The following is a 13,633-nucleotide window of genomic DNA, read 5'->3' on the forward strand; positions in this document are numbered from 1 at the left end:
GTTCATGTTCTCCAGGCTGTGCAGTAAGCTGCTGATGCCGTGTGTGGGGTTTGGCGGCCGTGTTAGTGTGTGTGAGTGTGTTTGTGTGTTTGTGTTTGTGTGTGCTGGGATCACCACCCAGCAGCACAGCACAGCTACTGACAGACTCCAGAAGAAAGGATGGGGAATTACAACCACATTGTTCTCCTTAACTTCCTTCAAGGTGCTCCTCATTCACTAACAAGGGGGATCCCCAAGCTTCTCCAGGGATAATTCCAGCCCTAAACTTGATTGGTCTTTCCAGACAGACTTTATTTTAAAGTAATGTAACATCTAAACAGGACTAAAAAGGAACAAAGTCACGTTTCTGTGCTACAAATAGATGTGGAATGGAAATACCAATGTGTCTTCCTGGAGTTTGAAACAAGGCTGATGCCTTTTTTCCTACAAAGCCCAATTCAAAACTCCTTGAAATAAGCCATTGACTTTGCTTGTTCCCATATTGATTTGACCTCTGCTGAGGAAGGGCAAGCATTGCATAGAAGAGAAGGATTTCATTTCTGTCTTTGCAATATTTAAAAGGCTTTCTGTGTTTTTGTTGCTGGTGGCAGCCATGGCCAGCAGCACTGCACCACTTCCTGCTGTTGCTTTGTTGTCAGGGTCACAGGGAGGATCCCACACTGTCCAGTGTGGACAGTACTGTGCTGCCAGCCTCCCCACTGTTTAATGCTGCTTATGGTCACCTGTGTCCTCCATTCTCGCTGCACTCCCTGCCAAAAGTGGTAGATCAGAAAAATGGGTCTTTCCCCCCACACTGGGGAATCTGCCTGGGCCATACTTTTAGAGACTCATTTCTCTTCTGAATACATTTTAGTCTCCAGTATGGAACAAAACACTTCTTCGTGCCCTGGTGTAGTTCAGTCACATGTTCAGTGCACCTTTTCGCTGCTGCCATGCACCAGGATCCCTCAGGCATGGACAAGCACTAGGACACAGCCCTGCACAACAGCCAGGTCCTGGAGTGCCCCGTGCCCTGCAGGCTGGTGTGGAGAGCAGGCTGTGACACCTGGCAGCCCACAAGGCACACAGCAGTGACTAAGATGAGTGACATAAGAAACACTCAGAGCTCTGCTGCTGTTCACAGTTTACCTGTGCTTTAATTAAAGCATCACAGATCTGCATCTCACTGTGGTTGTTCCCTGCCTACCTGTTAGCACAACACCCTTCTCTGAAGATGATTGTAAATCCTGCTTGAGAACCTTAAAGGGATAAAGTGGCAAAAAACCTAGGAACTCACTCTTCTGCTGCATTTCCTGCTCTGCCTTCTCCTTAGGTACTTTGGGATACGTGATGGTGAGGAGATGGTTCTTCCTGGGAAGCGTTCCAGAGATGAGGGTTCTGGTTCACACTCACTCCCTTGAGAGTACATCTGTGCTCCATTAGTCCTGGTGAACAGGATGTCATGGTGACCTAGAAACAAGGGGAGCCCAGAGATGCAGTGATGTATTTGGGAACGAGTGCTCATCCCTGCAGGGGCTGCAGCACTTGCCTTCAGGAGTGTGCTGGGCAGCTTGGGTGTTCATGCCTTCCCAGGTTTGTTCTGGTCAGATACTGGAGAACTGTGCCCTCCTGGGCTGCAGTTCAGGGGTGTTTGGTGGTCCCAGCTCACCTCTGTGCCAGTGGGAGCAGAGCAGGCTCGGGAAAGGAAGCTTGAGAAATGCCTGAGCTCTTGGAGGCCATTGTTGGACTCTGTCTCAGCTCTGCTTGCACAAGTGGGAGAGAGGCACGGTAAGAGCAGAGTGGGAGAGTCAGCATTGCATAACCATGATGTTACACCAAAGGTACGTGCAGCTGTGACCAGTCAAAGGGAGGAAAGGGGTTGCTGGAGTACCAGAAAGTTCTGTCTGTGTCACCATGAGGGAAAGCATTTACATGCTGCTTGGCCTCTCGAGTGCTCCTGAGGAATGATGTTGTTTAGATGCCAAAAGAGGGGAGCCAGACTGTGTTATTTCCTTTCTCCCTTCGTGACAGCTTCTGAACTGGAATGAATCTGCATCAGCACCAACACAGGGAATGGAGAAACCTTGAATTAAATAGTGAAATAAAAATAATTCTCCTCACTGGTATCCAGCCCTTTACCTGCATATCTCACCCAGGAGATCTGTGTCCTTTTGCAGGCTGTTGTCCCCTGCAGGGCAGCAGCTTTGGACTCTGAGGTAAACTGGCTGATATGCTGCTGATAGGACCAGCCACAAAGCCAGCTGGGAACAGTCCTGTGGGCATCTCCCTGTACCTTGTGCTTCCCCCTGGCTGCTAAGGTCAAGTGCCCACAACTGGGCTTCCCCTTGCTGTGAGTGGTCCCTTCCCATCATCCCTGATATGCTCCTGCCCTCAGACCCAAAGCCAACAGCCATTCCAACAGCATGCACCAGCTCTTCCTGCTGCTCCGAGCCCATTGAGATTGCACAGCCAGGCTTTGGGCAGAGCATTTTCCTCTCCTCTTCACTGCAGTGCAGGACAAGGGCTATATTTTGCCACCCCATCAGGACCTGCAGGTACAGCTGAGTGCTCCTGACCGGGCACCCTGCAGAGAGCAGCACGTTGGAGCTGCTGAAGACCTGAGCCCGAAGTTATTTCAGTGGGGGCTGTGTGGGTTGATGCTAAATACTGTATTCCTTTGTAGTTGTTAAGAGGGCAATCTGCATGAGTGGTTCCAGTGGAGCTGTGGAGCTCTCCCCAGGTGTTCAGATAGCTGCAGGATATGTCAGAGACCAGCACTGAGTGAATTCAGAGCTTCTGCTGACAGAGGTGCAAGCTGAGTAGTCAAAGCTACATAAGGAGAAGAAGGAGCTTTTTCCATCTCTTTCTGAAAGCTGATCCTAATTCACCATGAAGCCCATGTGCATGACTAGGTCTAGCCAGCTCAGAGAAACTGTTGCTTTAGCAACCTCCCTTTGTATTAGGCACCATGCATGCAAGGGAAGTCTGCAGTGGGATTTTCCTCCCTCGTGTTGCTTTGGGAGAGCTGTAGTCCCCCCTCCTAGCCTGAGTCAAAAATATATTTGCAGCAGTTTTGCCTACCATGTGTCTGCAATTCAGCGTGGCTGGTCCCTGGGCACGTGGAATGAAAGTTTGTGATGTCAAAATATTCCGAGACAGGAGTTTATTCCATTTGAGGGGTGAGGATGTTAAAGTTGTAGGGTCTGATACTTTTTACACTGGTCCCCCACCCCCTTAGAAATTGTCCATAAAGTACCATTTCAGAATAATTAAAGAATCAAGGGCCACCTATTTGTAGGAATCAGCTGGATTTGAGAACCAAATCTGCTTGGAGGAAGCAGGGGAAGGAGCAGTAGCAAGGTGGAGAATGATTTCTAGGAGAAAGCTCTTCCTTTCCTGGCCTTTTGCAATAAAGAGGCAATTTCCCAGGAAATACCAGATTCTCCTCTTGAAAGCTGTGGCTCAGAAATGCTCATTAGTGAGGATGTCAGTTCAATCAGGCTGTTTTAACAAGGGATGTAGGGTGGGATCTACAGCTGATGGAGTGGAAAGGAGGGAGGGAGAGGGAAAGAAGTCTGCAGTCAGCTCAGCCTGTTAGATTACAGGTGCATCATGTCACAATGTTAGAGGAGTTCAGTATGGTTCAAATTATGTCAGCAAAATGCACAATGTAGTTATGTATTATACAATAAAGAATCACCCATTTCAGGACATTACTGGGCAAGAGCATTGAGTAAGGGAGAGATTTGATTGCTTGTGTTGAAAAATCAGATTTAAATAAGAAACCAGCTACAGTTTCTGCATGTTCTCTTGATGTGTTTTTGTGTCCTCTGTCAGATAAGGTGGAAACATGTAAGAAAATGGATTATATTTGAGTGGAATACAGAACCTACAAGCACATCAATCTTTCCAGACAGGAGACTTGACTTCCAGTTTTTACCACCCAGTGTTCCCAGGAGAATCCTTCATTGCTGACATTTCCTCACTGATTTTAACAGCCCTTTAAAGAGAGAGGGGAGTGCCCTTTTGCAGCAGGGTGTGCAGATACTCTCATGCAGACACTTGTCAGAGCAAGGATGGCAGCACTGGGCTCCTTTAGGTTTTTACACGGGCTGTAAGTGGGACTGTGTTCCCTCTGAAGGCATTACAGCCAGCCCTGTGCACTGCTGCCATCAGAGCAGCACCAAGAGGCCCAGGTGAGCTGAACACATGAAGCTGTCACAACTGAGAAAAGTGGGACCTGGTCAAAGCCACCAGCAAAGTGGGACCTGTGCACAACCGTGTGGCACCACAGCAGGCCTGGGGCTTCCTCCACCTCAGGGACAGCGCTGGGTCTTGAGCATTATCCCTTGGAGCATCTTCTGTCCCCAAGGGAACACAAGGGCTCAGTTCCCTCAGACTAGGGACCTTTGCATCTGCCATTTCTGTGCCACTTCTGACAGAGCTGTAGTCTAAGAGTCAAGGTGCAGCGTGCTTGCCTAGGAACAGAAACTGCAGTTCTTCCTCATGGTAAATCTCTGTGTGAGACAGGATTTCTGCTTCATAAGGAAACAGTTCTTCATTTATCATGCAGTTTGACTTTGATCCTGCAAACATTTACTAAGAGAGGGGAAGGGATTTGCAAAATGGCTGTGGCAGGAGATTGGAAATACCCACAGCTGCTGTGAGAGTGTGGTGGTACCTCCACGTTAGGGAGCTGCTGGCTGCCTGAAGAAAGAGCAGTTTCTCAAAGAAGGTAAAGGGATTTCATGGCCAAGCTCCTACTGATTTTCCTTATTTATTTTGGTGGGATTTCAGCACAACTTCCTTGATCACCTGGGCCCTGGTTGTGTAGGCTGCTTTGGGAATCGTGCACTGTGCTCCTTTCAAAGGCTGATGCATGAGGGGATTGTGCAAGGCAGTGGCAGAATGAAAAACAGGACCTGACTCCCCAGACCTCCTCACAGCTCCTTCTTAAATAACAGGGCTCTCCTAATGCTCAGCAAGAATCTCCTCCAGAGCAAAACTCTCACATGGCAGCACCCCAGTGCCCACAAGTTCTTACAGTACCTGGATGCAAATACAGTTAGATAATGTCTTGATTCATGTCACAACTCATTACCAAATCAGAGCATGCAGCCATATCAATGCTTAATGATCTTCTGAAACTTTAATTCATTTTACTCTTTAGCCATTTTCATTAATTAGCTGCATTAATTTTATACAGATTAAAAATGTAAGTCAATCTCTTTGAAGTAGAAAAGTAGCATTTTGAAGTCTACATTCTATCCCAAGCCTATAAATACATCTGCCTCATAGAAATCAGCTGTTTATGGTAGTTCTTATAGCAGAGAGGGTGACTCAAAGAGGCTTATGTGCTGCATTAGTTTTATCAGAGCTGAAAAAAAACCTCCCAAATTCCCTGTGAATTAGAAGGATCAGTGACTATAGATAGATCCTATGCTCTTCCCCCACTAGCTAGAACATTGCACTGATATTGTATAGTCTGGATCCAAAGCAGTCACACTGGCAGAAAACAGTCACATTTTACTGCACTTTTACAGAATCCTTTCTCAAGTAAAAATCAACAAAGCAACAACACCACAGAGGCTGCTAATTGCTCAAAACACAGTCAGTGTTTTCCTCTGTGCCCGCCCCACTTTGTTGTAGAAAACCTAAGAGTGGTTGAATTCAATTATACAGCCCAAAATAATATTAAAAGATCATGAGTAAGGCTGCAGAGCAACCCATGCAGAAAGCTAGGGAATCTAATAGAATTAAGGCACTTTCTGAAGCCATTAGTTGTAGGATAAATAAGGCTGAGTAATGAGTTCAGGGAAAAGGGACAGAGGGCTGAGGTCCTAGCTGGGTCTCACAGGAGTCTGGAGGTCACCAGTGGCGTCCTGGTGTCTGTGCTGGTTCTTGTGCAGCTCAGTGTTGTTATAAATGACCTGGAAAAAGGGCTGAGCACTTTGTCAGGGGAGTCTGCTGATGGTGCACAGTTATTTATGGCACTGAGCATGGGGACAGGTTATAAGGAACTTTATGGGTGAGTCCTGCCTAATGACAGACTGGGCAATAAAGTGCAGGTGGAACTTGGGCAGATAAATGCAAAGGGGTACCAGTACCAGGGGACAGCCCCGAGGGGAGCTGTGACTCGATGGTCACTGGGGCTGCAGCACCAGGCCAGAGGAGCTCTGTGCTCAGCTGGCTGCTCCAGGCTGTGGAGCACCATGAGAGGAGCACTGTCATGCTCTGAGGGAAGTACAGGCTTGTTCCTTTTCCCAGGAGCTGTTTGAAACCTCCTTGCAGAGCGTGACTAAGCAGAGCTAATCTAGGAGATCATTTCTGTTTACTCCGATGTCCCACTGTCCTGCCAGTGATGGTCTAAAGCTCCGTGACACTTCCCAACCATGGAATGGCTGCTTGTGCAAGTCAGAGTCAACTTCCAGTTGTGTTTTCACCTACATAAGATTTATCTTGCAAAACTTTAGTGGTTCTTAACAGTACATTTGCCCACTTGTAAGATCATTAAGGCTTTGTTTCCTAAACATTTGAAAGCCTTTGAAAAGCAGAGGGCTTGCTCAGCTGTGTCCATAAACATTCAAATTATACTTGACTTATTTTCCACCCTGTGTTTATCCTCTGTGTGTGCATGTTGCTGTTTAGCAAGTGCAGCAGTCCTCAGAGGCTGATGATGGAAGAAACCTCCTACCTGCAGTGCAGCCTGGGCAGCTAAACCTCCTGGCTCCATGCTTGAATCTGGGATGGACCAGCAAGTAAGACTTTTAAATTACTTATTTGAGCACCATTACACCCCAAGAACAAGGGCAGCAGCCACTGGAGGGCCAGGAAGGTGCTGCCAAGGGCACTGCCAGGCACCAGCTTGGGTTGCAGCCGCTGGTGGAAAGCTGGGCACCCCTCCCTGTCCTGCCACTGCCCCTCCCAGCCCATTGCCTGCTCCAGGGGTTGGAGCCTGCTCCAGGGGCTGGGCTCCGTGGCTGCAGCTTGGAGCAGCCCCATTCCTGCCTGGCAGCTCCAGTGTCCTTGGAGGCAGCACAGTTCAGCAGCAGCAGCAGCTCGTTTGCAGGGAGTGGGATTTTACAAGGACTTTTAAGAAGCAGCCCTGCCTTGGGAACAGGTGACACAGCAAACACTGGTGCTGGTGCTCTCCCCTGCAAGGCACCACACAGCTGTGGGGTTTATCTGTTTCACTGCTCCTGATCACAGCTGCCCATCATATTTCAGTGTATTTATGACAACTAAAGGTCCAACTCTTCCACTTTTAGAAAAAAAAAAAGCAATAAACAAACACTACAATTTGCACAAAAATTTTCAACAGCCCAGGCTAAAATCTGTCTTTATGTGCTTGGAATTTATTTAAAATAATTGCTATTTATGCCTCTTTTTTTTTGGCTTTTTACCAATCTAATCAGCATAATTTGACTGTGCTGGAACAAATCTACAAGACTCCAGAACTGCTCTAGCAGATCATGCAGATTAAACATGAGCTAATTAGTAGATTTTTGGATTTCTAAACCCACAGCTTTGGGAAAAGCTGACAATGCCCATCAGTCTTCACACAACAAGAGAGGGGCAAAACCCGGACATACAAGAAAAATGGCTACAGCTGGACATATGTGTCAGAAATCTTTGCAAAGGAAAATTATTAAAAAGCAAAACCAAAAACAACAACAAAAAGACTTTGGGATAATGTGCAGCAGCATTTGGGGTTTTTTTCCTGAATATTTGAAGAATAAATTCACATCTCTGCTTTTTCTGTCTTTAGTTCTGTCTTTAGTTCACTCTTTTGTGGAAATTAAACATGGTTCTGTAAGAACTAGAGGCCATAAACCACCGTGGGATAAAAAGGAAAAAGTAGCAGAAGCTGCGAAGATGAATATTGAATTCACCCACAAGTTAGTCTGAGCACATCCAAAAGCCATGACGTCAGTAAAAAGGAAAAAGCCTGACTATTGCCCTGGGAATGAAACCAAAAACTTGCGTTGCCAATATGTGAAGGTTTCTGAAAGTCTTCTGAAAGTTTCCTCAGGAGAAAACAATAACTCGATTAGAAATGTTCCAGCAGATGATGAAGAACAATAACAGCTGCTCCAAGGCTCACTGCAAACAATGGAAAGTCCCCGTCGATTTGTTCAGTCTTGAGCAGGGTCCAGAATTCACAGAATTTCACAGAAGAGGTAAAACCAGCTGTCTGCCTGTGACAGCAGCGTTCACGCAGTGAGGGGACAGGAATGGCCCCATAATTCAAGCCCTGTCCAAAAACTGCCACTGACAGGCAAGAGGCTAAAAACAGGCACTGGAAAAGTGGGTTCAGTGCTGGTCTGGAAGAAGGCTTGATGGGATAACCCAGACAAAGTCATAAAGGTCTCTCTGGGATTGAACCTGTCGTGCATAAATTGACATCATTAATTCCTACCTGCCTTAAGGAGGTGTTTTTACTTTCCTGCTTGGTTAGTCACACACAATCAGGATATCCTCCTGACTTCACTGGTACCAGTTTTATGGCAGGTCTCTCAGCTGCATTTCTTGGCACTGAGCTTATTAAACTACTCATGGGGGTTGAATGGGCTGGGCAGACTCTGCTCTTTGCTCTGACCTGATAAACACCCCAGACTGTGTCACCTTCTGAGCTTACTTGGGAGATACCTGTACATAAGTTGGCTCTAATGCCTTCCCCTTGTCATCACCACCTAAAGCCTTCCTTCTTCGGCTTCCAGGAGCAGGGAGCTGCCATGTCTCTGCCCAGAGCCCCCACTCCCATGCCCAATTCAATTAGAGCCTGGTGCCCTACGCAGTGCAATTAGAATTAATGAGGAAGTTTAAACTGATGACATCAGAAATGTGTTTGGCTCATTATCTTTGAAACACAGAAAAAGAAGCAAGACAGCCTCAGAACCATATGACAAATGTGACAGTGCTGGAGTCTGAATTCTGGGACTGCACCAGCACCTGGGGGGCACTGGGCAGAGGGGCACAGACTGTGGGTGATGGAACAGCCTTGTAAGGAATTTAACTATAGATAGGGAACTGTTGGGGCAACAGAGTAAGCAGTGGGTTTTGCCAGCAAAAGGACAAATTCCTCTTTCACCTCCTGGGGACCTTGGAGTAAACCTGCTCAGCGAGGCTTTGTGCCTTCCCACAGTTCAGAGCAGAGCAGCTTCGTGCTGCAGCACAGGAGCTGGGCAAAGTCAGCAGGAATAAACTGAATCCTAATAACATCTGCTTCACTTTCCGAGCTTGTCCCCCAGCACCACCTCACAAAAAGAGAAGCATTTGGGAAGTCCAAGAGATGCTTTCCTCATGATGCAACTTAAAGTTGGTTTCAAAATAAAACCACATTTCTTTGCAAATGAAGCTTTAACTACAGTATTATTTATTTAACGGGAAAAACAAGCCAAAGACAAAATTAAACTTAACCCTATTCCTGAGCCTTTCACTAGGTACATATTTATTTTGTACTTTCTCACAAAAATTATTGAGTCTTGTATTTGAAGGGAGCTTGTGTTGCTCATACTCTTTTGGCCAGGTCCAATAAATACTTCTAAAAGTAATCCTAATAAAGCTTGTGCAAGCATGCACATTGTAAGCATGCTCCCTTCCCAAATTCCTGTCCCTGCCCCAAGGAACTGAAATCAGGCTTTTTCCATTACATGGTTAAAGCCCGTGCACAGGCAGAGCAGAGGCTCTGGATCCTTGTCCTAGTAGTTAAAATCCCTCTGGAATTTGTGTCAATTTATCCAAAGGGCTACTTGGAAATACTGTGCAGGGCTTAAACCCCCCTCCTCTGCGCTATTTTCGAGCACTAGCTCTAGCAGCTCTGAAGCATTTATTCCCAATTGCACCCACAACTTTTCATTTTGGTCTCTTTAATGTGTCAGTTTAAATCCCTTCCCCTTCCTCAGGCAGCTCTCAGGCTGTGTGGTGGCGTTGGAGCTGATGCCTGAGAGCAGGAACTGTGCAAAGTGTTCTCACAGCAGCAGCACTTTCTCATTTCATGGCATTGCACATCTTGGAAGGCACAGGAAAGGCTGGGTTATGCCCCAAAAGGCACACTGGCACTTTGGCAGGTGCCAAGGCCATGCAGCCTTTGCTTTACCTCCCAAATCAGCTGTATAGCTTCACCTCCCTGGGTCATGTGCTGCAAATTCAGACATCAGATATGGGTGAGGTTTTCTTGCATTAGAAGTTTTATTTGGGGAAAACAAATCAGTTGTACCTGCACCACAAACAATCCCACTCAGCCATCAGTCCGCACATGCAAAGCAACAGAAAGTTTCCCCATGAGGTGGATGTCCCCAGGGGCAACATCTCTTGCTGCTGAGAGCTGCAGGAGCAGGAGGATCACATGTGCACTGTGCCCATACGTCCCTGTCACCTGGTGGGACACTGCAGGGAACGGATGTTATCCCTCTGGAGGAACCACGCTGCCTCCACATCTCTCACCAGGAGCTCACGAGGAGGGAGGAGGCAATCTCAGAAACTCACACCCCAGAACTGGGAAGGCTTTTTCCATGTTCCTTGCTGAAATTAGTCTTTCCACTTCTCTGCCACTCCTCCTCCTCCCAGTCAGGCCTGTCACTGAGGAAATGCTAACTCCAGGAACACCAGGGCGGATTTGGTGCACAGGCAGGGAGACTGCCCCTGCCTCTCTTGGGGAATGAATCCCTCCATTAGCAGGGCAGTTTCTTGCAAATTCAAAACAAAGAAATCAAGGAAAAAGTCATTACCTACAGGAAAGCCTCAGCTGATGGAGCAGGGCCAGTGTCCCTGTGATTGTGTCTGACCTTGGATGGGTCACCTGGGTCCAGGACAGCAGTGTCACGGGCAAGGGCTCTGCAGTCAGCCAGCACAGGGCCAGGCACTGCTGCTGGCTCTGCCCTTAGTACTCTACTGTCCTTTTATTGTTCATATAAAGCCTTCTAACATGCTTGTTTATAGTATTACTTTCTACTCTATGAAGGCCATATGGACTTGATGATCAATTATATGCTAAAAGCAAAGTGATGGTGCTTTATAAAGTCAGCTTATTAGGGGTATATTCAGTAAATTTATATCTTTTAGAATGCTTACGTACACAGAAACAAAGATGTTTCATAATTACATCATACACTTTATATTTCTGAAAGCCAAGAAAAGTTCCAATATAATTCAACCCCATCTCTGCACAAAATAAGGACCCTGTACTCTTCATCTAATAAGAGAGCAAAGGTTTGGAGGTCTCTGGAGTAGAGTTGGAGTAGCCAAATTCAGCTTCAACACACACCATCAGGGAGCCAGATGAGCTTGTGGTAGCACACATCATGAAGGGATTAATGTGATGCAGCCCTGGGGCGTCTCCTCTCACCTGCATCCCACAGGCCTGGCTTACACAGGGGCAATGTTTCCCTTTAGCAGAGAAAGAGTTCTGTCTTTTTTTTCCAGATTGTCACAAGATATAGCCTGTTCTCAATGTAAATATCAAGAATCTCAAAAAGTTCTCCCTCAAACACAAAGGTAAATGAAAATGCCCCTTCCTTGGAGCTGGCAATGTTTAAAAAGCCTTAATGAGCTTTTCTTATTCATAAAAATGCCTTGTTTTTAAAAACTTGCCATTTCCTTAACAGCTTTAAATGTGTCTTTTTGCATCTCTCCAAATCTGCAACTCTTTTTCCTCCCACTTTCCCCCAAAGTCCATGTTATGAGGTATGCAGGATATGGTCTTGCAGCTGCTTCTCCCTGAGGAAAGTGCAACAACCCACAAAACGGCAACAAGGAGAAAGTGTCAGTGGGGAAAGTTAATTTTAATGAGAAGAAAAGAAAATGCCCAGAGACAAAAGTCAAGGCCAGCTTATGTTGTCAGTGGAAACCACTTGGTTCTGTGGCACATCCAGAAAACACATTCAGGGAAGTTGACTCATACCTGCACCTTTCTTGAGCTTTCTCTCAAACTTTTTCTCCTAAAGTCCAGCCTGACACAACTTAACATGGACATCTTGCATGATATCTCTCAATTCTGCCTGCCTGCAAAAAACTGAAGAATTGACATTCTCTTGTTAATTTTTTTTCCAAACAAGAACTATTTTTTAATTACAGGCTTTAAGATGATATAATGTCCCTCCTGTGTTCTCAGGCACCCTGCTGTTTTGCAGAGCAACACTAATATCTGGCAATGATAAGATCTTTATAAACCTGTTGTCCTTGTTAAACAAAGAGGACTTTGATTCTACAGTGACATTGCATTTGGGGAAAACCTGATTTGCAGACAGTCTTTTCCCATCACCCTAATTTGAAACTCACCCAGCGACCTTCAAGGGCTTTTGAGTTCATGCCTAGCAAAGCAATGGCACAGTGAGCACCTGACTTTCAATCCATTTGTCAGACCTGCCACTGCTGGCCCCACCTCTGCCTGTAACCTTCAGCCATGGATCTGGAGCTTGTAGTCAGCTCTTTTACCACCTGAGCCCTTTGAAATGCCTTTCAGCCCCATTGCAAATGGCAATACAAAAATGGTGATAGAAGGAGATTAAAGGCCGATGGCGGGTCTCAGAGGAACTGTGCTATCTCTCCAGTTCTCTGCCAATATTTCCCAGGAACTTAGTTCCTCTTATATAAGTTATAGATTATTTTTAAGAAATTCAATCTGCCTTATGCAAATATTTCTTATCAGCAGATAATGCCCTTGCAGCAGCAGACATATGTGATTAGGGCACCTGGGCTCGAGGTGACACGGTGGTAGCACATGGTACCGTGCAGAACACAGCTGGACTCCTTCCACCTAAAAAGTTATTTGTTCTAACCCTAAGGAATGAACCATTAAGCACAAATGACCCATTGAACAATATGCTTTACAGACCACCACTCAGTGGACCCTCCAACATAGCTTATATGTGCCAGTTCAGAGATGGGGTGAGGGGAAAATGTGGCTTTACTCCCTTAAACTCTTGAGATTAGCAAAGTAATGTAAATGTGTGTGATACAAATTGCATGTCTGTGATCTAGGATGCTTGCTACTGTGGCACCCAGAAGGTCACCAGCAATGCTTCCTTTCTTCTCTCTTCTCATGACAATAATTTGAGGACCAGTTTTTAAGGGTGCCATGTATTAAATGTTTTTCTCAATGAAACCATTCTCAGAATTTGGAGGTCAGACCGACACCCACAGACGTCACTGGTAGTCCTCCTATTGACTTCAGCAGCCTTTGAATCAGCCCCTCTTTTCTGTGGGTGCTGTGGGAACATGGATACACCGTGCTCCAAAAGGCAGCAGCCTTTTAAAAATGTATTTGGGATAATTCTCCCTCTGGCAACCTCGAGTTTAGCAGCTTAATCATCAGACAGGAAAAAGAGTAGCAGAAAGATCTTCCACCTTCCTACAATGAGTTAATTCTCTCCCCTGCTATATTAGCCGTCATACATCTATATATACTGTCATTTGTTTCTCACCCTCCTCCAGATCAGAGAGCTGCTTAATCACTGCCTGTCAGCTCCTGCCTTGCCATATTTCAGCCTGTTCATTTAAAATGTTGTTATTTGCTCCCTGGGCAGCCAGTAGTAAACCCGAGAAGCAATCAATAAATGTCCTTAACCGGAGCTCAGGCTGCAAGCGGAAGCATTGTCTAAAGCAATGGGGGCAGGATAAATCCCTGTTTCCTTCCCCCAGCACTGCTGATTGC

This window comes from Haemorhous mexicanus, chromosome 6 (genome assembly GCF_027477595.1).
Source record: "Haemorhous mexicanus isolate bHaeMex1 chromosome 6, bHaeMex1.pri, whole genome shotgun sequence".
NCBI lineage: Eukaryota > Metazoa > Chordata > Aves > Passeriformes > Fringillidae > Haemorhous > Haemorhous mexicanus.